Source organism: Astatotilapia calliptera, chromosome 3 (genome assembly GCF_900246225.1).
Source record: "Astatotilapia calliptera chromosome 3, fAstCal1.2, whole genome shotgun sequence".
Lineage (NCBI taxonomy): Eukaryota > Metazoa > Chordata > Actinopteri > Cichliformes > Cichlidae > Astatotilapia > Astatotilapia calliptera.
This window is the reverse complement of record NC_039304.1, coordinates 42,907,089-42,932,741: the sequence shown is the minus strand read 5'-3', so window position 1 is coordinate 42,932,741 and position 25,653 is coordinate 42,907,089.

Sequence of the window (25,653 nt, the reverse complement as noted above, 5' to 3'; positions counted from 1 at the left end):
GTTCGTCTGTGACTATATGTCAGGTTGGGTCTTAGACTCAACCTCTCTGGGTACATCTCAGGGCCTCCAAAGTACGGAGGCCTGTCTCCCCTCACCACACTCCCTGCCGGTGGCTGATGCCCTCAGACATTGGTGTGTTGGTGGTCCTTGTCATCTGGGACTGGACGCTCATGTATGTACCGGATCACTCCTGGTGGCCGATTGGCGGGGCCTGGCGCCTGTGGCCCAGCTGGGCCCCTTCCGGGGGGTGGGGTGCCCTCAGGCCTCTGGCCTCTGGGCCTGAAGCTCGGTCCTCTCTGGCACAGCTGGCTGCCGGCAGAGCCCGCGGGCACGCCACTGCAACCCCCTCTGCCCTCTGCTCCGTAGCTGCTGGGTGACCTCTCCTTTGGGGCTCTACTCAGCTCTTCCTAGTAGGGTGGCACGGTTTCCCCCTCTTTTGGTGGTCCTCCTCGGGTCCTTGTACTCTGGGGCCTCTGGATGTCTGGGGCCTGGATCTCCTCCATACCTGCTTCATGCCCTGGGGGACGGGGCTATGGCTCCCCACACTCCCCAGCAGATCGTTACATGGAGAAACCTTTGGAATACAAGCATGCTGATCCACACAGGTATGCACACAGGTGTACACACGGGTATTCACAGACGCGGACTACAGCTTTCTTGGCTGCTGCCTCAAAGCACATTGTGCGCTGTCTATCTTGCGTGCTGCACAATATTGTTTATTATTTAGTATCTACTGATATCTACTGCTAGCTAGTTTATTGTGATGGTGCTGTTTTTATTATGTTGCTCTTTTTTTTTGTTTGCTTTCTCTTCTGGTTTTTTTTTTCTCCATACAGGTGACCCAGGTGTTTTGTTTGTTTTTCTCTCTTCCCCCCTTCTCACCGTCTCTTCTCCCCTCTGGTTTTCTTTCTCTCCCTCTCTTTCTTTCATTCTTTCTCCCTGTCCTATCCCACAGTCATGTCTGTCCCGTTTGTAGCAACTGAAAATAAAATAAATTCATAATTATAATAAAGGTCAATCAAATGGACCAATATGGCAAGGCCATGATGATCCACTTGGTAAAATAAATCCGCTTGGCATCTTTCTTGGCTTTAAGACAACAATTCTGATGGCTAAAGATCCAAACGGGACACAAAAAAAAAAAAAAAAGAAAAAAAAGAATGAGAATTGTCAATAGAGCAGTATTTGCATTATAAATGCAGTGGTATTGAGTATAATACAGTCAGTTAACAGTCTGTGTGGGTACGTGTGGTGAGGGGGAGTGGGAGAGCAGGTAATGAGTTCAAGAGTCTGATGGCTTGTTGGAAAAGCTATCTGCAGTCTGAAGGATTGGGCCCCGATGCTGCGATAGCGTCTGCCACATGGAAGGAGAGAAAAAAGTCCATGCAAGGGGTGAAGCACGATGCAGGAGGCCTTGCTGATGCAGCACTTGTGGAAGATGTCCTAGAGCAGACGGAGAGATGTTACGATGATTTAGGCAGCTACTTTAATCCGTTATAACTGGCTGAGATGGCCAACATTGCAGTTTCTGAACCACACACATATGCAGCTGGTCAGAACGCCTTTTTAGCCCTGCAGAGCTGCCTTGACTGTATAGACTGGTCAGTGTTAATAGAATCATTTAAAGACATTAATGAACTCACTGACGTTGTCTGCAGCTACATCTCCTTTTGCAAAGACATGATTATCCCTTCAAAGGTTGTGCATTTTTTCCCTAATAACAAACCATTGTTTTCTAAAGCTCTTATGAGGCTGATTCATGAAAGGAAAAAAGCTTTTATTGAAGGGAATATCTTGAAAGTTAGAGAAATTAGGAAGGAGATCAGATCAGAAAGGAAAAAAAAGCCCAAATAAAACTAAGATTAATAAGAGTTCAGGTCCGGATAATATATGTGGCCAGGTGCTTAGAACATGTGCTGAGCAATTATGCAGTGTTTTTTTATTACATTTTTCTTTTATCACTTCAGCAACAGAAGGTTCCAGAGGAAAAAAATCAATTATTTCTCCAGTTGCTAAGATCACAAAACCTACATCATTAAATGATTTTAGGCCTGTCGCTCTAACATCCTTAGTGATGAAGTCCTTTGAAAAACATGTGAGGAAACAGATCCTGCAGCAAGTAGAGAAGCTGATAGATCCACTACAATTTGCATACAGGCCTCGTAGAGGTGTTGATGATGCAGTGGTCACTCTGTTGAACTTCCTTTATCGCCATCTTGACTAAACACGATCACAGACTTTAGAGGGAAAACCAGCACACCGCAGACCACGGCCTCTCTGTGTGAGGATCTAAACTTATTCTACGCTAGATTCGACACAGCGAACACCATGAGACCGGACAGTGTGCGCACCGCGGATGACGTCAGTGCGCACAGGTCATGCGCGGCTCAGCTGGCTGGAGTGTTCACGCACATCTTCAACCTTTCCCTCTCTCTGTCTGTAGTCCCAGCCTGCTTCAAAATGGCCACCATCGTCCCTGTACCCAAATCCTCCACCATCTCCTCATTGAACGACTGGCAACCTGTAGCCCTGACCCCCATCGTAAGCAAATGCTTCGAGAAGCTGGTCAGGGACTTCATCTGCTCTGCACTACCCAACTCACTGGACCCTCTACAGTTCGCATACCGCCACAACAGGTCCACTGATGATGCCATAGCCCTGACACTACACACTGCCCTGTCACACCTGGAGAAGAGAGACACGTATGTGAGAATGCTGTTTGTAGATTACAGCTCAGCATTCAATACCATCGTTCCCTCGAAGCTGGACAGGAAACTGCAGGATCTAGGACTGAGCAGCTCCCTCTGCAGCTGGATCCTTAGCTTCCTGTCTGACAGACGCCAAGTGGTCAGACTGGGCAGCATCACCTCATCCCCCATCACACTGAACACTGGTGCTCCACAGGGGTGTGTACTGAGCCCTCTCCTGTACTCACTCTACACCTACGACTGCACAGCCACTAACAGCTCCAACATCACTGTGAAGTTTGCGGACGACACTACAGTGGTGGGTCTTATCACCAACGGTGATGAGACGGCTTACAGGGAGGAGGTCAGCGCCCTGACCCACTGGTGTCAAGACAACCATCTCACCCTCAACGTCGCAAAGACAAAGGAGTTGATAGTGGACTTCCGGAGGTGCAGAGAAGTACACACCCCCATCACCATCAACGGCGCTGCTGTGGAGAGAGTGAGCAGCTTCCGGTTCCTTGGTGTACACCTGGCTGAGGATCTTACGTGGTCAGTACACACAAACAAAACAGTGAAGAAGGCGCAGCAGCGCCTCTTCTTTCTCAGGAGACTGAAAAGATTCGGCATGAGCCCCCGCATCCTCAGGACCTTCTATCACTGTGCCATTGAGAGCATCCTCACTGGATGCATCAGCACCTGGTATGGCAACAGCACCGCCTACAACTGCAAAGCTCTCCAGCGAGTAGTGCGGTGCTCTGAACGGATAATTGGAGGTGAGCTTCCCTCCCTCCAAGACATCTACAGGAAGCGCTGCCTGAGGAAAGCGGGGAGGATCATCAAGGACTCCAGTCACCCCAGCCATAAACTGTTCAGACTGCTTCCATCAGGAAGGAGGTTCTGCAGCATCCGGTCCCGTACCAGCAGACTGAGAGACAGCTTCTTCCATCAGGCCATCAGACTGCTGAACACGTCATAGACACCTCAGCTTCACTACTGGAACTTCAACATTATGCACTCCACACTGTACAGTAATGCCACTGTTTTGCACATGTCTCAACTCTGTATATTTTATATATTATATTTATTGTTTACTCTATTTAATTTGTAAAATATGTGTACACACACACACACACACACACACACACACACACACACACACGTAGAAAAATATTTAGTATACACATCCAGAAATGCATATACTATTATATATTGTACATATATTTATTAGTTTCAGATGTAGCCATTCTTGTATTTTGCTTGTTTACATTATTGTATTTTGCACAACTCTGTTGCTTGTGAAGCTCGCACACAAGAATTTCACTCGCATGTGCTGTACCAATGTACCTGCACATGTGATGTGACAATAAAAGTGATTTGATTTGATGGCACCAAAGCTCATGCTCGGCTCTTATTTATTGATTTTTCTTTAGCTTTTAATACTATCCAGCCACATCTTTTAGTTGATAAACATCTTAACCAATTTAAACTTGATTTTAATCTCGTTGGTTGGATTTTAGACTTTTTAACTGACAGATCTCAGTGTGTGAGAGTAAACGGCTGTTTCTCCAAACAGCTGCACTCTTCTACTGGTTGTTGTCTATCTCCTCTACTGTATATTTTGTACACTAATGACTGTTGCAGTACACAGGCCAACAGGCATTTCATTAAATACGCAGATGACACAGTCATTGTAAGCCTCCTTCATGGTGAAGAGGATTCCCATGGGCCTGTTGTGGAGGAGTTTGTTTCGTGGTGTGATCAGTCCTTCTTAAAGATCAACACCTTGAAAACCAAGGACATGGTTATTGACTTCAGGACGACATCCCCCCATCCTGTGCTAACAGTGGTAAATGGTGCAGCCATTGAACTGGTGGACAGTTATAAGTATTTGGGGGTTGTTCTTGATAAGACAGGCAGGTGCTGAGGAAGGCAACCTCTGTCTTGTTGTGTTCAGATCATTCTCTCTTTAATGACTTTCAACTCCTTGATCATCATTATAAAATGCCTGCAGTGAAGACAAAGAGACATAGACTGTCTTTTGTATCTACTGCTATTATCATAGCTAATAACACTAAACCATGAGTGTTGTTGCCGTTGCACATTGCACTTTTTTGATGATAAAATCTAGGTTGTTTTCTCAGGCTTATATTATTCGTGTGTGTGTATGTGATGTGTTTCGTTGTCTGTTTGTTCTTTATGGACATACTGCAAACCAATTCCCCACTAGGGACTGCAGCAGATCCAATGAGCAGGGGGAGGTTGGTCTTCATATGTGCTTTGACAAGTCTCTTGATGAACAACAATGGCAATGTTTTGATTGGATGGGTATGGTATATTTTTCCACCAATAGGAACAATTCAGGAAAAAAAAATTGCACATAGTTTTTAATCTTAACTCTGGTTTTACATGGCCTATTAACACAATTTAAAAACTGGCATATAGTTTGATGTTCACACTTTAACACAAACATGCAGACGCAGAGTTGTCTTGGGTTGAACATCAGTAAAACTGCCATTACCAACAACATCACTATGGATGACAGCTAATGAGACAGGGAGAAGGTTCATATTTACCTTTTTTTATAAAAGTATTGTAAAATTTTGGGGCAATTCGATTGTTGACATCTGACGCAAGTGTATCGGCCGTGAGCTCTGATGCTGTCAAAAAAGATTCTATATGTTTAAAATGATGCTGGTCAGATAAGTTCCCAGTAAAACTCAACAACTGTGGGAATAAACCTGAACTATCTGAGGAAAATCTGCGGTGTGAAACGTCATTGATCACAACTGCGATATGCACAACTGAACAGCACATATACCCAGCAAACATGTCTTTTTTCCAGCAGAGCAATTTGAGTTCTAGGCATCCCAGAAGCGATACAGAAAAGCATAAAGTTAAACATAACTTTTAAACTAATGAGGCCCTGGAGGCAAAAAACTACATTTTCCGCAAAAATGACGTCATTTCCAGTTTTGGGCAGGTAATGGCGGACATGAGATAGTTCGCGCTGACGTCTATTCCAATGTAGGAAATATTAAAAAAAGTTGATCGGATCGGCAAGGCGTGTTCCTGGAATATTATGTTTTTGTTGCTACAAGGTCAGGTGTTCTGGGCATTTTCCCCCAGGCGGAAGCTCCGGGGAAGACCCAGGACACGCTCGAGAGATTATATCTCTCGGCTGGCCTGGGAATGCTTTGGTGTTTCCCCGGATAAGCTGGAGGAGGTGGCTGGGTAGAGGGAGGTCTGGGCTTCACTGCTTAGGCTGCTGACCCCACGACCCCCCCAGATAAAGCAGAAGAAGATGGATGGATGGAAGTGCTTTTTATGCAATTTTTGCAAAGCTATATGTGGAAGGAAACCGTCACTTAGGACAAGCTGATGGAAGATGTAAGTACAACTCCTCCTGTTTCATAGGCAAAAAAAATTATTGCACTAGCTTATGTGGTTCCTACAGTGATTTAAAAACAGTTACACAAAACGAAGCGTGCACACTCTGAGCAGTTTTATAGGGATAAGAAAAGAGCCACAGAGCAATACCACTGGGGTAGTTTAAATGGAGCCTCTGCTCTTTGCACAGTCTTTAGTCAGAAATGAGCCAGTTTACAAAACTCCTCTCATGACCTGTTGATAAAACTTTTTCTCTTTTTTTCTTTGAATTCTATCCATCCATCCATGTTCTTATACTTATCCAATTCAGGGGGGTTGGAACCCATGCCAGTTACCACAGTGTGAAAGGAGGGTACACCCTGGAAAGGTCTGAAATCTGTTGCGGGGTTTTATTTCCCTTGTCAATGAAAAATGTTTTCAGCCCAGAGAGCACAGCTCTGCCTACAGTCTCCTCAGACAGACAGCTCAAGCTTCAAAGCAGAACATGATTATAGCTCATCACTCCCTCCTGATGTGACGCCCAGATAAACAGAGGAGCGATGAGGGCTCTCCAGACACATTGTCCTGGAGTCTGCAGCTGGATGATGGTGGTGTTAGCATTTTTATTCTCAGTGTCTGCAAATGCTTTCTTCTTTGTTGATGAATTCATAAGTGATGTGAAGCGGCATGACAGCGCTTTTCATCTATGGAGTGAGACAGATGCCAGCTTGTGTTGTTGCTCTGGGTCCTCACTGTGTTTTGACTTTACTGTAAATCCATGTCGTTTTTCCTCATGCATCATGTTTCCTTCTATCTTATATGTGTGGGTTTTTTTTAACCTACATCTTTCTGGTTTATTATGGAAAATAAGTTTCAAATTCCTGTCTAGCTTCCCTCCTACTTATTGTGTCCATGTGTGTCCTGAAGTTCAACAACCCCAGTCCGAGGGAAGACTCAGCATCAATCAGACTGATTAATTGTTTTTTATTGGTTCATATTATTTGAAACAAGGAAAATGAATATGTCTATATAATCTTTATGGATCATGATATACTACATACATCAGAGAGGTTTGGCTTCCCAAGATCTGCTAGTATTCAGGGACTCAGAGAGGAGAACTGGTTTCATGTCTTAATTCAGTGAGTGTTCATTCCAAATGTTCCCTCAGACAAAACCTGTTGACATTAGATTCATATCAAAGGAAAGTCAATACTTGAAGGATGGAGGCAGAGGGCCAACAGAGTAACCAATAATGCAATGTGCTGCTGCCCCTCCCCCGCCATTCTCTACTGACAGATGGGTACACCTGTCAGGCACCTGAGCCTGTGCCAGAGACCAAATGCTGGGAACTGCCTCTGGCACAGGAGTGGTGCTAGCTCGAGCATACAGATTGTCATTTTAGACAAAGATGATGCGAGTAAATACAGAAGTTTTGAAATCATGATTAATTAAGGGGGGAAAGTTATCCAAACCTAGCTGCCCTGTGTGAAAGACCAATGTGAAATACAGCAGCAAATAAGCAAAATGAAGGTTTGGTCAGTCAAAGTCTGGACCGAGCTGCTTTGACGTGACCTTAAACGGGCCATTCATGCTGAAAATGAATGATGTGTTTGAATTAAAGCTATTTTTCAAAGAAGAGTGGGCCCACACCAACATCCCAGCGATTTTTTTAAAGCCAGTTATAATAAGCTCATTTGACAAATAAAGAAAGACATAACACAATGGGATATTCTGACCCTTTCATTACTTGGAGCAGCCAAAGTGGTGAGGATGAACCTTCTTTGTCTTTTGTTTCTATTCCAAACATTACCTTTAAGAGTCCCTCTGTCCACCTTTGATATACTAAATACACAAATCTCCACATTCATTTGGCAGAAAAAGAGACGCAGAATAAGACTCGGCACTCTGCCTGGGGCTGCCGAACTTAGAAATGATCAGAAATCTTGATCCAGATAGAAGAAAGTACAGCTAAGAACATGTCTTATTAACACTACCTCTCATGAATGCAAAGTTGGTCAAAAACCCAACTTTGCATTCATGATTGGATAAAACATACTCTGAAGATGTGGAAAACAAGCATCTGTAGTCATTTATCTGTTTCAAAGGCCGTACCAGTGAGAGGCAATCTAGAATTCCAGCCTTCTGTGTGGGACAGTAGCTTTAAGACATGGGCCAATCCAGGCCTTCATACTATATATCAAGTATTTAATGGAACAAAGCTCGAGTCATTTAACCAGCTTCAGAAACAGTTCCAACTCCCCTCTAAAGACTTAGATGGATATGTATGCAAAAAGCTTATAAATAAATGCTGCTAAAATAGGGATGTATTAAGGAGAAATGGGAACTAAACTTAAATGTTAAAATTACTGATGATGTATGTGTGGGAAGAGCTCTGTAAAAGCTGTCGCAAAGGAATAAACAGTCAACTGTGGAGAGAATTTGACTGAAAATTTTAATTCAGATTTTTAATACAGCTCTTGTTATCTCCTCATATTATAAAGAACCTGATATAGAACTATGTTGGTGAAAATGTGGGAAAACAGGAGATTATTCACATACATTTTGGGATTGTCCATTAATCCAAGGATTCTGGACAAGAATCAAAAAAGAAACAGACAAAATCCTCCAACTTATTTCTCCAATAAATCCAATCACATCTCTTTTAGGATCTATACCTAGCTAGACCTATAGTCCCGACAGAAACTGTTCTAACAATACTCCTATTGATAGCTAAAAAAAACAATAGGAGGAGAGTGACAGCAAGTTTGCAACTGAAACTGGACATCTTCCCACAGAGGTGGAGCTGTGTGACTAGATACCTCAGTGACTGAAACAGAATCCTGGAACGCTGTACTATAAGGTTATAAACTCCCCTTATGAAATCTCTCTCTCGTTGGTCTTGGTCTGTTTGGTTTCCATGGTCCTATGTCAGAGAATGTTAACATCCTGGTTGCCTGCTTGTACTTGTTTTTGTTTTGCTAGTGCTTTTTTGTCATGAAAATGACAAAATACAAGGTTATAAAAAAGCAGAAGAAGAAGAAGAGTGGGCCAAAGTTCCTCATTGCTAGTTAACAAAAGAGCTTGATTGCAGTTCTTGTTACCAATCACTTTTTCACATTTGGCTGGTAGGTTTGAAAAACTTTCCCCCAAGAATTCAATGATCATTTAAAAAGTGAATTCCATATTTATTTTGGGTGATCGTTGTCTAATATTAACAGTGTTGGTCAAGTTACTTGAAAAAAGTAATCAGTAACTAATTACTAATTACTTCCCCAAAAAAGTAATCCCGTTACTTTACTGATTACTTATTTTCAAAAGTAATTAATTACTTAGTTACTTAGTTACTTTTTAAAAACATTATTTACAACCTGAAACTTCCACGCTGCACACTCATACTCTATCCAGTACTCGATATGTGATCCATTGTTGATCTGCACACAGCTGGCTGTTGTCACGAACGTCGCACTCGCTTACGTCACTGTCATGAGACATTCTCGCAAAAAAAATCACGGTTTTAGTAACGCAGTAACGCAGCGTTCCTACGGGAAAGTAACGGTAATCTAATTACCGTTTTTGCAATAGTAATCCCTTACTTTACTCGTTACTTGAAAAAAGTAACGCGTTACTGCCCATCTCTGAATATTAACATTTGTTTGATGATCTGAAACATGAAAAAATAATAAAAGAGGAAAGATGTGAATCCTTTGTCACAGCACTATGAACTGCAGTTCTTTCCATTTATTGTGACATATAAAGTGTGTGATGTACGTTTGCTGTAGAGGGGCCACGTGTTTAGTCTACTGGTTCTTGTATGTCATGTTTATTCTTGTTTGCACTTTAAACAGTTATTTGGCTTAAAAAAAAAAACACAAACAGATTATCGTTTTTGATGCCGTGTGTACAGGCGGGTGTTACGCTGTACAGGACTTGTTGATGTTCCTTTTCTTGGACCTTCATCATCAAAGCACAACATCAACTATTTTTACTCAGATGTTGAATAGTGGAAACTGTGCATAAACCCAGGGAAGACTGTTATCACCTATAAAGTAACTACTGTACTGAAACACATCGCCACAGAGCTGTCTACTGCAGGGATAGTTCTCTTCTCATTTTACCTTGAACTTTTCTTATTCATCTGTGTGACCAGCCAACAGCTCTGGACAGAGGCTCCAAGCTGATGCAGACTGGTATCTGTAAGAAACCACAGCAGACAGGTAAACAGAACACCTGGATCATCCTCCTGACTGAGGTCACCTGCATGTTATGATCAGCATGTAGAAAGTGACCTGAAACAGAAACTGATCACCTGAGCCAAGACACCAACCGCTCACAGAGGACGAGCGTCAGCACGTTAGTATCTGAGGAAATAAGTCAGCATATGTCAGAAACATACACCGCTCAAAAAAAAATAAAGGGAACACAAAAATAAGACATCCCAGATCTGAATGAATGAAATAATCTTAATACTTTGTTCGTACATAGTTGAATGTGCTGACAAAAACCAAAAAACAACACACAAGAATTATCGACAGAAATCAAATGTAGCAACACATGAAGATATGGATTTGAAGACACACTCAAAATTAAAGTTAAAAAAAAAACACAGGCTGATCCAACTTTGATGTAATGTCCAATGTCCAGTCAAAATTAGGCTAAGTATGTGTGGCCTCCATGTGCCTGTATGACCTCCCCACAAAGCATGGGCATGCTCCTGATGAGGTGGCCGATAGTCTCCTGAGTGATGTCCTCCCAGACCTGGACTAAAGCATTCACCAACCCCTCAGCAGTCTGTGGTGCAACGTGTTGTAGGTGGATGGAACAAGACAAGATGTCCCAGATGTGCTCAATTGGATTCAGGTCTGGGGAATGGGCGGGCCAGTCCAGAGCGGTAATGCCTTGGTCTTGCAGGAGCTGCTGACACACTCTAGCCACATGAGGTCTAGCATTGTCTTGCATTAGGAGGAACCCAGGGCCAACTGTACCAACACACGGTCTCACTGAGGGTCTGAGGATCTCATCTTGGTACCTAATGGGAATCAGGCTACCTCTGACAAGCACATGGAGGGCTGTGCGCCCCCCCCAAAGAAATGCCACCCCACACCATTACTGACCCACTGCCTAACTGGCCATGCTGGAGGATGTTGCAGGCAACAGAACGTTCTCCATGGCATCTCCAGACTGTCACGTCTGTCACATCTACTCAACGTGAACCTACTTTCATCTGTGAAGAGCACAAGGCACCAGTGGCGAAGTTGCTAATCTTGTGTCCTGCACATTGTTGGGCTGTAAGCACAGCCCCACCTGTGGATGTCAGGCTCTCATGCCAACCTCATGGAGTCTGTTTCTTTTTTTTTCTTTTTTTTTCTCATTTGTGGCCTGCTGGAGGTCATTGTGCAGGGCTCTGGCAGTGCTCCTCCTGCACAAAGGTGGAGGTGGCAGTCTAGCTGCTGGGTTGTTCCTCGCCTACGGCCCCCTCCACGTCTCCTGATGTACTGGTCTGTCTCCTGGCAGTGCATCCATGCTCTGGACACTATACAGACAGACACAGCAAACCTTCTTGACACAGCTCACATTGATGTGCCATCCTGGATGAGCTGCACTACCTGAGCCACTTGTGTAGACTCCGTCTCATGCCACCACTAGAGTGAAATCACTGATCAAATGTGACCAACACATCAGCCAGAAAGTAAAGGTACTGAGAAGTGATCTGTGGTCACCACCTGCAGAACTTCTCCTTTATTGGGGATGTCTTGCTAATTGCCTATAATTTCCACCTGTTGTCTATTCCATTAATAACATCAGTTGTGTAATGGAAGTTTGATTTCACAGAGGTGTGTTTGTCTTGGAGTTACATTGTGTTGTTCAAGTGTTCCCCTCTTTTTTTGTGGCATATGTTTATTTTAATATCAAGAAGAAACCAGCAGGAGCAGGATGACTGACCAGAACATAAGAAGATGTCTGATTCTAATGGCAGGAGTGTTGACTGAGGTCACACAGGGACATGGAGTTGCTTGTGGTTCTGGAAAAGTGATGAATAAAGTAGATCATAACAAACAGCAAGAAACAACAACTTAGCCTCATCTTATGAAGCAAAGCGTGACTGCCAGCACCAGACATGCTAACACCTGCAGAAACCTACAGACCTGAGCTTACAAGTACAACCATCACTCACTAACACTGCAAATCCATGACAAATAAGGAAAAGCAGGAACTACATGTTTCATCTGCACACAGATCCAGTCCTAATGAAAAGGAATAAAGGATCCAGAAACAGTGATTTGTCTCATCATGGCCCTTCCTCTGCTTCAGGCATGTGAAGACTACAGGTGTGATGCACTCTGATCACTAATTGGTCTTCTGCAAAGTTAGGAAGAGCGAGAGAGCTCTGGGGCTTTTCTACAAAGGTCAAACATAACATCTGAGTGTAGTTTTGAGTTAGTGTTTATCTGAGTGTCCAGCCAACAGCTGTGGACAAAAGCTCCAAGCTGATGCAGTCTGGTATCTGTAAGAAACCACAGCAGACAGGTAAACACAACACCTGGATCATCCTCCTGACTGAGGTCACCTGCATGTTATGATCAGCATGTAGAAAGTGACCTGAAACAGAAACTGATCACCTGAGCCAAGACACCAACCGCTCACAGAGGACGAGCGTCAGCATGTTAGGATATGAGGAAATATTTCAGAAATATATGTTCATCATAAAATCAAGAGGAATCCAGCAGGAGCAGATACATGTGCAGGCAGAATGAAGAGCTGCTGCTGCGTTCACAGCCCCTCTGTAACACTTTGTCCAGCTTCTCCTGCTTACAGTGCAAGCTGCTGCGGGTGGAGGTTGGATGGTGTTGCTTAGGAGAGCTCCACAGTGACAGATGTGACAGGAAGTGTCTGAGTGTCTGCAGCCAAAATCAGGGCCAGTGCAATCTGCCAACATGAAGGAAAGGAGCTTCAGTGCGCCCTTTAATGTCTCCTTTAGCTGAGGAGAAACTGGAGCGTCCTTTATGAAAGGACACATTCAGGGGAGAAAAAACACAGACAGATATTTGAACCAGCTGGGGGAGCTAATCATTATTTGTTGTTATCTTCCGTCCATGCCAAATCTACGCCCTTGGAGCTTCTGTATGTTAGCATTTAGCAGCTGGCTACTGACAAAAAGGCAGCTCTGCCCAACTGAAGAGCAAACTTACTTCCTGCAGCACCCAGGAAACTCAGCATTCATTCACCTGGACTTGGACTCAGTCTGGTCCCTGTGGGAGCTGGAATCACTCAGTGAATGAATGAGTGTAGGATCTGTGTGTGACTCGCTGAACATCAGTCCAAGCAGCAGAGACGCATTCATCACCTCCTGTTTCCACAATCAGCTGATCACAGCTGGGCACAGATGCTCTTCACAGAGCTGTGCTGACTAATTTAATGAAGGCAAATAATGTTAATAAGAGCAGTAAATCTTAGTGTGACGCAAAGAGCTGAATCTTGTTAACTCTGTGAATCTACGTAGATTTAAAAAAACACTGCTGCATGATCATCATTGTTTCAGATAATATAAGCTGGTAAAAAGCTGTTGATTTGCTGTTCTGTGAGGTTAAAGATGTCCTTATGTTGGCCTATGAACCAAAAAGTGTAGATTAGCAACAAGTGTAGTGACACGAGCTGTGTCTCCACAGATGAAACACAACCTGACCCTGACCAGATGGTGGAATCAGATGTAATAGCAATAGAATTGCTGTCCCAGCCTGAAAAAAATATTTGTTTTCAATAAAGTTGAATCATCATCAACAACAAATTTCAATGCATCTGGATTGACAAAATGTATGAGTAGACCCAAAATACAAAAAATACAGCTGTTCTGGGACAAACATTATATATGCCAATGTCAGCATTTACTTCAGTGGCATCCTCAGGAGAGTCAGCTGCCAGCAAGAGTTCTTCCAGGTCACTGGTAGAAGGAAGCTTTCTGCCTTGTTGGATAATCTTTCTTTTGAATGTTGTTGGCCACCTCTCCAGCAACCTGCCTGATACATCCTAACCAAACATCAGTATACACTCCTGTTCGATCTGTAACAGGGATAGAGAATTATATCTGCTTTCTACAAAATATTAAAGTGTGTTTACATTGTCAAAGTAATGAAAAATATTCACCAAGCCTTTGATATCTTTGAAACGTGGAAACACAGACAGTATGTTGCTTGACAGCAGGGGGTCAAGGACCATGTTGTGCCGATAAACAAATGTCAACTTCATCTTCTTCTTGAGTGTGTCTTCATCAGCTGAATGTTTCATCAGAGAGATTGTATCCTTGCACTCATCCTCACTCAGTAACCTCTCTGTAACAAACTGCAACTCTCATCTGACAGTTGGTCCACCACACTGGTCTTCACCCGATGATCCATCTCCTGGTGCTAGACAATATGAAATACAGCTTTATCAAAACTAATAACAACATTTGATAACCATTATTAATACAGAACCACAATTTGGAACTATATTATGTATTTCCACTGAATTATAAATGTTACCTGCAGAAGTTAATCGCCTCTCTTTAGCAGTGCATCTCTGTATGGTTTTAATCCTCCAGGCCAAGTACCCAGTGCCACTCTCTTTTTTTTTTTTTTTTTTTTTGCCTGTCCCGTTTGGCTCTTTTGCCATCAGAATTGTTGTCTAAAGGCAAAGAAAGATGCCCAACGGATTTACTTTACCAAACTGACCATCCCAGCCTTGCCGTAATGGTCCATTTGATTCACCTTTTATTGTTTATTTTATTTTCACTTACTGAATACGGGACAGACTTGACTGGGGGAAAGAAGGGGAGAAAGAAAGAGGGAAAGAGAAACAGCTGAGAAGAGGGACGGGGGAGAAGGGCAAAAGACAAAAACCAACAGAACGGGCAGAGAAAAAAAAATGCATATATCAATCACCTGGATCACCTGCTGAGAAAGAAAAAAGAAAGCAAGCAGAAGAGAACAAGAGTAATAGAATAAACAACATCACAATGATATATGGGAATATGACAGTAAATACTAAATGTTAAACATTATTGTGCAGCACATAAGATCAACAGAACACAGTGTGCTTTGAGGTAGGAGCCAAAAAGGGTGTAGTTTGTGGGTGTGATCACCCGTGTGTACACCTGTGAGCATGGACGCGCTTGTTTTTTGTTTTTTAAAAGGTTCCTTCATGTAATAATCTGCTAGAGGGTGTGGGGGGGCCACAGCCCCATCCTCCAGGGTGTGAAGCAGGTGTGGAGGAGATCAAAACTCCAGACATCCAGAGGCCCCCAGAACACAAGAGACCAAGGAAGACCAACAGAGGGGCAGCTGCGCCACTGTCCCGGAAAGAGCTGAGGAGAGTCCCAGATGAGGGCTCACTCAGCAGCCGCGGAGCAGAAGCCAGGGGGAGTTGCAGTGACGCACCCGTGAGCTCCGCCGGCAGCCAGCTGCGCCTGAGTGACCGAGCCCCAGGCCGAGAGGCCGGGGGCACCCCACCTCCGAAGTGGCCCGAGCGAGCCCCAGGCTCCAGGCCCCGATAAGCGGCCGCCAAGGAGTGAGCCGGTGTGTACCTGGACGCCCATCCCCGGACACAAAGAACCACCAACGCACCGATGTCTGAGGGGGTCCGCCACTGGCAGGGGAAGTGGTGGTAGGGGGAGATAGGCCTCCAAACCTTGGAGGGCCTGAGATGTCCCCAGAGAGGTGGCGCCTGACACCCAACCTGACATATAGACACAGACATACAGGCACACACATATACAAACATCCATTCCCACCCTCATGCTCTCATATGCACTTACTCCACACTCAACCAACGTGGAGACAGACATAAAGAGACGTTGTACACACGATCACACTCCCCAAGCGTACTCTACAAACCGGGTCTAGGTGCCCCCGCCCCTGGAGGGGGGAACTGCACCCAGACCCAGGTGGTGTTTCCCTTTTCCCTGTGGTGGGGGGAGGCAGACCGCCCCGACTCCGCAGCAGCAGGAAGGCTCCACACTCCAGACCGCAGTCGGACAGCCAACTCCTCCTCCTAGTCCTAGCCCCCCTGCTCCAGCAGGTCGCAGAGAACGGGGGTGAGAGAAGACTCCAAACCTCCCTCCACCCGCTCATTGTAGTGTTGATGCATATGTGTTCTAAGGTGCATTTAAAACCCAGGAGGGCATGGAGCTACCTGCCAGAGAGCAGCAGTTAAGTGCATGGTCCCTCCTGCTAGCCCTCAATGTCTACGTGTATTTAAAATTGAGAGGTGGGCAACGATGCCAGGGGTGGGGTGTACACCCTGATGGTACTTTGGACTCCGTGTATCGTGCCCACCCCCAAGATCCTATATGTATGTGTAATGAGAGTGTGAGTAATGTGAATGTCTAAGTTGTGGGATAAAATTGAGGTACAGGCAGCCAGAAAGGGGGGGGGGGGGGTAGCCTCCTCTGCACCCTGGTGACATACCCCTACTCCAAGGCCCTGCATGTGTGGGTGGTTGTGGTGGAGCGGGAAGAGGGAGGCAGCTGGAGAATGGGAGGGAAGGAAGGGAGGGGCAAGTGACCCCTCCCTGGGGCCAGCTCCCCCGCTGACCCCAGTAGGCACCCCCATACTCCGCGACCCGCCAGGGAAAGGGGGCCCAGGCCCATCCAGATCGGGCCCAGTGCAGCAGCGCTGCCCGGCAACAAAGAGCCTGGGACAGTCCACCCAACCCCACCACAGAGAAAACTGCACCCACCCCACCATCCACTCATCTTCCAGACTACATAAGACAATAAACACCCAGGCTGAGATCTTCCTCTACCTCTCCTGTATCTCCCCCTCCTGCAGAGGGAGCTCCTGAGGAGAGGAAAGCTCCTGCAAGATGTGACAATCTCCCCCACCAGTTGAAGAGCCCCCCAGGTGGCTCGACGCACCGGCGGCACCCTGCTCCAGGGCTGGGCCCCCATGCACCCACCCGCCCACAACCCTGGCAACACACCAACCAGGACCCAAGCCCCAGCCGAGGCCCGGTCCGGGTCCCAGCCCAGAGATGGAGCGCCCCCAGAACCTCACGCCCATCCCGGACCCACCCAGGGGCAGCCAGGCTACCAGGTCAGTGACCCCCCACCCCCACTAGGTGATGGAGCTGATCAAAGGAGCCCAGAGCAATTGATCTGATGTGGTGGCAGAGGCTGTATCAAGACTAATGTAATCTAATAGATAATTTCTATATTGGTTAGAATTAAGATTATTTTTATTTTTCCAGTTCATGAGGACTGTTTTCTTGGCTATGCATAGGGCAGTGAAAACCATATGGGCGATATTCTTTTCTGAAGTGACATTGTCTAAGCTGCCCAACAAACACACTAAGGGGGAAGTTGGAATGTTACATTTCAGACACTTCGATAAGTCTTCACATATCTCGCGCCAAAACTTCTGAACTGGTGGACAGAACCAAAGAGCGTGGATATAATTGTCCGGTGAATTGGTAGACGTAAAGCCCATCTTGAACATCCGATGACCTGTATAGTGCACTCTATGTAATATTTTGTATTGAATTAATTGAAGACTGGGATTTCTAATTAGATGAAAGGTTTTTAAGCAAATCTGAGACCAGAAGTTTAGGTCTAAGTTAACTGATAAATCCGCTTCCCATTTTGCAATAGGAAGTGATATTGATTCATCTGTTTTAGAAAGCATTCTGTATATTTTGGATAGTAATTTGGGGGGTTTAAGAGTAAGAAATTGAACCACACTTGGTGGTGTTTGTAGTTCAACTTGACCCGGTTTAAATTTCTTTTTTACTATGGATTTAATTTGTTGATATTCTAAAAATCTTTTCTTGTTGATCCCATATTGTGTAACTAGTCTGTCAAATGAAATAAATTCTGTTCCTTCTAGTATATGTTCTAAATATTTGATTCCTTTACCACTGCAATCTGAAATGTTTATCATATTATTGTTTTGTAATATGTCAGGGTTGTTTCAGATAGGTGTACGTTTGCATGGGATTAATGAAGACGCCGTCAATTTTAGAAACTCCCACCATGCTGTCAGAGAAGAGCTGATGTTGATGCTTTTAAAGCATTCATGTCGTTGGATGTTTGAGCTGATAAATGGTAGGTCTGAGATCTCTAGATTATTGCAGAGTGCTTGTTCTACATCTAGCCAAGGTTCATCTAAGAGGGTATGTTTTAGCCATCCTGAGATAAACTGAAGCCTGTTGGCTAAGAAGTAGTGCTGAAAGTTAGGCAGTTCTAGTCCTCCTTTATCCTTGGTCTTTTGTAGTGTTTATAAGCTTATACGTGGGGGTTTATTTTTCCAAAGGAATTTGGACATACATGAATCTAGAGATCTGAACCAATCTTGTGGCGGTTTAGTTGGGATCATTGAGAATAAATAATTTATTTTTGGTAAGACCATCATTTTTATAGCGGCAACCCTTCCCATGAGTGATATGGGTAGACATTTCCATCTAGCCAGATCATCTTCTACCTTCTTTAAAAGTGGGATATGGTTTAATTTAGTTAGATCTGCAAGCTTGGGAGAAACATTAATACCTAAATATTTTATATTTCCCGATTGCAGTGGTGTAGAAGAGGAATTATGGAAGGAGCAATTAATCGGTAGGACTGTAGATTTTGACCAGTTAATTGAGTAATCTGATATTCTTGCAAAAGAGTTTATCAATTCAATCACCCCAGAGATATTGGTTTGTGAATTTTGGAGAAAGAGTAACACATCATCCGCATAAAGGCTGATTTTATGTTCCACGTTCTTGCATTTTATGCCCTTAATTACTGAATTCTGTCTAATTGCTGCTGCTAGTGGTTCAATAAAAATTGCAAATAGTGAAGGGGAGAGTGGGCATCCCTGCCTGGTGCCCCTCAAGAGACAGAAGCTGGAAGATGTCTGGTCATTTGTTCTAACACAAGCTGTTGGGGAATTATATAATATTTTTAACCAGTTTATGAAAGAGGATCCAAAACCAAATTTGTGTAAAGTTGCAAATAGAAATTTCCAGTTAACTCTGTCAAATGCTTTTTCTGCGTCTAAAGAGAATATTGTAGTTTCTAGGTTTTTACTGTATGAGTAGTCTATCAAATTAAGTAATCTACGTTTATTTGTTGATGAGTGCCTACCTTTTATGAAACCAGTTTGGTCAGGATGAATTAAGAGGGGGGTTATTTTCTCCAGTCTCTTTGAGAGAGCTTTGCAGATTATTTTAAGGTCTACATTTATAAGGGATATTGGACGATAGCTTGAGGGATATACAGGGTCTTTGCCTGGTTTTAGCAGGAGATTAATGTTTGCAGAATTCATATTTGATGGAAGTCTGCCCTTTTCTTTAATTTCCAACAACGTTCTGTAGAAAACTGGTGCTAGAATCGACCAGAATTCTTTGTAGAATTCTGCAGGAAAGCCATCTGGACCTGGAGCCTTATTATTGTGCATACTTATCAGGGCTTCCTGGAGTTCACCTGGTGTCAATGGTGAATCCAGTGCCATTGCTTGAGTGTCCAATAATTTTGGAAGAGTTATGTTGTCCAAAAACTGATCAATTTCCCGGTCAGGGAACCAGGAATGTGACCAGGAGATATTTTATTTTGTATTCTTATGATCACAGTTATAATCAGAAGTATCAATCATTAATCATTTACCATTGTTGAACCAGTTGACAGAATAATCTTTGAACCATATCTAGGTTAACATTAATCTACACAGATTATCAGTACTCTAATCAGTCTATTGTTGTTCTGTACTATTCATGTTCTTTGCTTAAAGCTGTTTCACAGTTCTGTAATTACTCAGAAGCCTGTGGGGCCTGCTGGACCCTGCCTTGGTTCCATGTTCCGTTCTGCACGTACACAGGCCTTGAAAGTACATGCACGCTCTTATACAACACATGAATGTGTACACACACCCTTAGTAAGAATAGGAGGGTTGTCTGAGGACAGTTTTCTGACAGATATACTTTCACAAAAGGCACGAATGTAATACACACTTGTTTTCTCTAACAACTAGCAGTTGATGTCCATATTAGGTAAACTCTCTGAACAGGCCCAAACTGTTATCATTTCCAGTAAGGTCTGACTGTGTGACGTCATCATAGCTTATATAAGGAGGGGGAGCTGTTCACTCTTTGGAGATCTGTGGCTGTACGCTTGTCTTCCCATGCTTCTGTCTTAGAAGTGTGCAATAAAATCACTATGTTTGTCACCTACACGGACTCGGCTGTTTTTCCGTCTTACCCAAACCGAACCAGACGTAACAATGCTGTCAGAGAAGAGCTGATGTTGATGCTTTTAAAGCATTCATGTCGTTGGATGTTTGAGCTGATAAATGGTAGGTCTGAGATCTCTAGATTATTGCAGAGTGCTTGTTCTACATCTAGCCAAGGTTCATCTAAGAGGGTATGTTTTAGCCATCCTGAGATAAACTGAAGCCTGTTGGCTAAGAAGTAGTGCTGAAAGTTAGGCAGTTCTAGTCCTCCTTTATCCTTGGTCTTTTGTAGTGTTTATAAGCTTATACGTGGGGGTTTATTTTTCCAAAGGAATTTGGACATACATGAATCTAGAGATCTGAACCAATCTTGTGGCGGTTTAGTTGGGATCATTGAGAATAAATAATTTATTTTTGGTAAGACCATCATTTTTATAGCGGCAACCCTTCCCATGAGTGATATGGGTAGACATTTCCATCTAGCCAGATCATCTTCTACCTTCTTTAAAAGTGGGATATGGTTTAATTTAGTTAGATCTGCAAGCTTGGGAGAAACATTAATACCTAAATATTTTATATTTCCCGATTGCAGTGGTGTAGAAGAGGAATTATGGAAGGAGCAATTAATCGGTAGGACTGTAGATTTTGACCAGTTAATTGAGTAATCTGATATTCTTGCAAAAGAGTTTATCAATTCAATCACCCCAGAGATATTGGTTTGTGAATTTTGGAGAAAGAGTAACACATCATCCGCATAAAGGCTGATTTTATGTTCCACGTTCTTGCATTTTATGCCCTTAATTACTGAATTCTGTCTAATTGCTGCTGCTAGTGGTTCAATAAAAATTGCAAATAGTGAAGGGGAGAGTGGGCATCCCTGCCTGGTGCCCCTCAAGAGACAGAAGCTGGAAGATGTCTGGTCATTTGTTCTAACACAAGCTGTTGGGGAATTATATAATATTTTTAACCAGTTTATGAAAGAGGATCCAAAACCAAATTTGTGTAAAGTTGCAAATAGAAATTTCCAGTTAACTCTGTCAAATGCTTTTTCTGCGTCTAAAGAGAATATTGTAGTTTCTAGGTTTTTACTGTATGAGTAGTCTATCAAATTAAGTAATCTACGTTTATTTGTTGATGAGTGCCTACCTTTTATGAAACCAGTTTGGTCAGGATGAATTAAGAGGGGGGTTATTTTCTCCAGTCTCTTTGAGAGAGCTTTGCAGATTATTTTAAGGTCTACATTTATAAGGGATATTGGACGATAGCTTGAGGGATATACAGGGTCTTTGCCTGGTTTTAGCAGGAGATTAATGTTTGCAGAATTCATATTTGATGGAAGTCTGCCCTTTTCTTTAATTTCCAACAACGTTCTGTAGAAAACTGGTGCTAGAATCGACCAGAATTCTTTGTAGAATTCTGCAGGAAAGCCATCTGGACCTGGAGCCTTATTATTGTGCATACTTATCAGGGCTTCCTGGAGTTCACCTGGTGTCAATGGTGAATCCAGTGCCATTGCTTGAGTGTCCAATAATTTTGGAAGAGTTATGTTGTCCAAAAACTGATCAATTTCTTTTTTAGATGGGTTTATTTGTGGTGAATACAACGTTTTATAGAAATCCCTGAAAATGTTGTTTATTTGTTTCGGTTCATATAATGTGTTCCCAGATGAATCTTGAACAGCACATATAGTTGTTTTTTCTTTATTTATTTTTAGCTGGTTTGCTAGAAATTGACCGGATTTATTACCGTGTTCATAATTTTGTAGGCGTAGTCTTTGTACTAAGAATTTTTTTTTCTCAATTATCTCATTTAATTCTAGTTTTGTTTTGCGTATTTTGTTCAATGTTTCCTGATCTTGGTGGGACGCGTAGGCTTCTTCTAGTGATTTGATGTTTTTTTTCTAATTCCTGAATATTTTTGTTTTCTTTTTTCTTTTTATGTGATGAGACAGAAATTGTTTTACCTCTCATCACAGCTTTCCCTGCTTCCCATAGAACAGAAGCTGATGTTTCGGGAGTGTCATTATAGTTCAAATATGAAGTCCACTCTTTTTTAAAATATTTAATTAAGTCTTCATCTTTAAGTAGTGATATATTAAATCTCCAGTTTTTTCTTGGCGTAGTATTATTCTTGTGCATTAGTGTTAAAGATACAGGACCATGATCGCTGACAGCTATAGGGTGAATCTCAGTGTCTGAAAGTGCCACTCTCGACATCATAATAATGTTCCTTGGAGAGGAATCCATTCTCCACCAGGTTTGCTGGTGGTGATTTATTACACTGGTAATAAATCACCTGAATTAAACTAATCTTCTTAATCTACTTTGAGCTGAGGTTGATTTTGTTCTCATTTTTGGAGGAGCAAGGCTGAAGAAGATAAAGCACAACAGGAACCAAGGATGTACTTATCATTGCATCTCCAACCCACATCCACTGCCACTGTACTGAAGGGAAGTTAAAGACCTTCTTCTGCACCTACATTTGGATCACCTGGATCCATGACAGTCATTCAGGCAGTAATGCCTGGACTGGAAACAAGCATCCTTAAAATATTACAACGTTCCAGCTCCTGTGTTGGAATGAAAAACAAATGTGTTGTTTAAATCAGAGACTGCACTTGTGACAGAACAACAAATATTTTATTTTGATTATATAAGTAATGTAAGTACAAAACAAACTTGTGGTCGGCATAAAATTATTTTCAGAATAATTACATCTGAGACTTTGTTTCATTGTGAGATTATAACAGTGATGGCAATATAATTGTTTGTTGTTCAGCAGAACAGTGTCCAGTATGTTGGCTGTCATACTTTTTTGCATTTGAAAATAAAAGATGGGCTGATTTGAACATCATTAAAAAAAGTGTTGTTAAGTGTTTTTAATCACATTCAGGTTACCACAAATATTTTTTTCATTTAGTTGAACTTGAAATGTTTGTCAGTAGGTAAACAATTAGCATTGTACAGTCAGAAACATCAAGTTATTCTTAATACTGAACACTAGCATAGAATAAGTTGTCCTAACAGTCATCTTAAGTAAGCTTTTTAGGCAAAGAGTTTGCATACTGAGTTTGCAAACTAGAGTTTGCAAACATTTTATACTCAAAATGAGTAAGTTGCCCTAACTTAATTACCTTAAGTAAACTGTACTCAATTTTTTGAGGCAATGAGTTTGCATAGTTTTTATGAGTTCCGTGAACTAACTAGATTTTCCCTCTACAGGAAAGGGCAGAGCAGGCTGTACCTGCTGCGGAGACTCAGGTCGTTTGGAGTGGAGGGCCCACTCCTGAAGACCTTCTATGACTCTGTGGTGGCTTCTGCTATCTTTTATGGTGTGGTCTGCTGGGGCGGCAGCATCTCTGCTGGGGACAGGAAGAGACTGAACAGGGTGATCTGAAGGGCCAGCTCTGTTCTAGGATGCCCTCTGGACCCAGTGGAGGTGATGAGTGACAGGAGAACGGCGGCTAAGCTGTCATCCCTGTTGGACAACATCTCCCACCCCATGCAGCAGACTGTGACAGCACTGAGCAGCTCCTTCAGTGGGAGACTGCGGCACCCACGGTGTGGGACGGAGAGATTTCGCAGGTCTTTCCTCCCCACTGCTGTCAGACTCCATAATAAAGACTTTAACTGATCAAGCACACACATCCATACATATGCAATAATACTAAGTGCAATAATCCTTTCTGTCATCGTTGTATTTTTACTCAGTTGTATATAGCATTTGTATTTGTATTCTATTTTTATCTTATTGTATATTTATTTTATTGTATTCTACTGTATATAGTATTTTATTCTATTCTGTACAGTTGTGTACTGTATTTATTCTTATTTTATTATAATTTTTGCTTCATAACTTTTGCACTGTCCACTTCCTGCTGTGACAAAACTAATTTCCCACGTGTGGGACTAATAAAGGTTATCTTATCTTATCTTATCTTATCTTATTTTACAGTGTACAAAGACCATATCCTGGAGCACTAACAAGTTCAACAAAGTCATTAAAAGCTGCAATAAAAACGTATATACTGAAAATAAATCACAATTCTCAGAATCATATTGACTATATAAAAAGGATGAATGAAGGATATCTGCATACACAGGAAAATGCTTCCTTACTGCATGTGCAAAGGTCTCGTGACGTTCATCAGCACTGTCCTCTCTGATGTGAACCACAGAGTTTGGCTCACAGAACAATAGGTGGAACTTTCCCACTCAGAGCCACAATTATCCACGTAGCTCAGCAGTTGACCTCAGATGCATATCTGTGGACTGTGGGAGGACATGCAAGCTCCTCACAGAATGCCCAAACACGAACATCTTTAAAAAGAAAGTTCAAATCAAGCTTGATCGTCTGCAGATGGAAGCATGATGCTGCTGTAGATTTCACAATATTCCAGTAGAAGAAGAAAGATGGGGCTTTAAGCTCACGTACAGTACAGGCAGACACCGCTCACACTACAGTTATGATACCAGGCCTCTAGTTTAAACTAGTGAATTTAGGGATTTTAAAATGAAAACATCATCAAAGTTAAAGGAAATGATCTTAGCGGGTATCACATTTACAATATGTTATGTTTTTTTATTTGGTCCTCTTCACTGCCCATCATCAACATGACTCAGAGACACTGAAGAAAGCTAGCACCCTCCAGGAAGTAAACCAGATCGAAAGATGTCATACTTAACTTTTTTTTTTAAAAAACATTTATTTATTGGTTTTAACCGGTTTTACATGGTGCACCGTGAACATTACAAAAAAATAATAAAAAAATTAAAAATTACCACAACAACAACAGAAACAACATAGTAATAGAAACAAAAACAAAGCAAACCATAACAGAAGGGAAGGACAGATATACAAATCAAGTTAGAGTTTCTTCTTAATGTATAAGTTATTTTCTCCATAGATAGTATAGATGTCAGTCCATTAAGCCACTGAGATACTCCACATATTTTTTGATTTTTCCAACACATAGCAATACAGCGCTTGGCTTCCAAAAGTCCAGTCGTTAACAGAGCTCTATTGTTTGCAGCAGGTACACAATTATTCAGGTATATGTATTTAAAGTACATATTTTAGGATGAAGTGGAATCACATCACCAATAATTTGACTCAACAGATTTATTACCTTTTCCCAAAAGATTTTCACATGTGGACACTCCCATATGCAGTGACCCTGTCCACTCCACATTTAATACAGGTGTCTGGGGGTTTGAATTGAAATATTTTTTTTGACAACATTTTTGACAGTGTAAGATATTGTCTTGTTAACCATTTATATTGAAGTAGTCGAGATTGCACATTAATTGTCTGACTCTGGGCCAAGGACCATGATTTATACCACTCATCATCTGATATATCCATTTGTAAATCTTTCCTCCGAGCCTCTAAAATAGACTGTGTTGATTCTTTGGAATTTT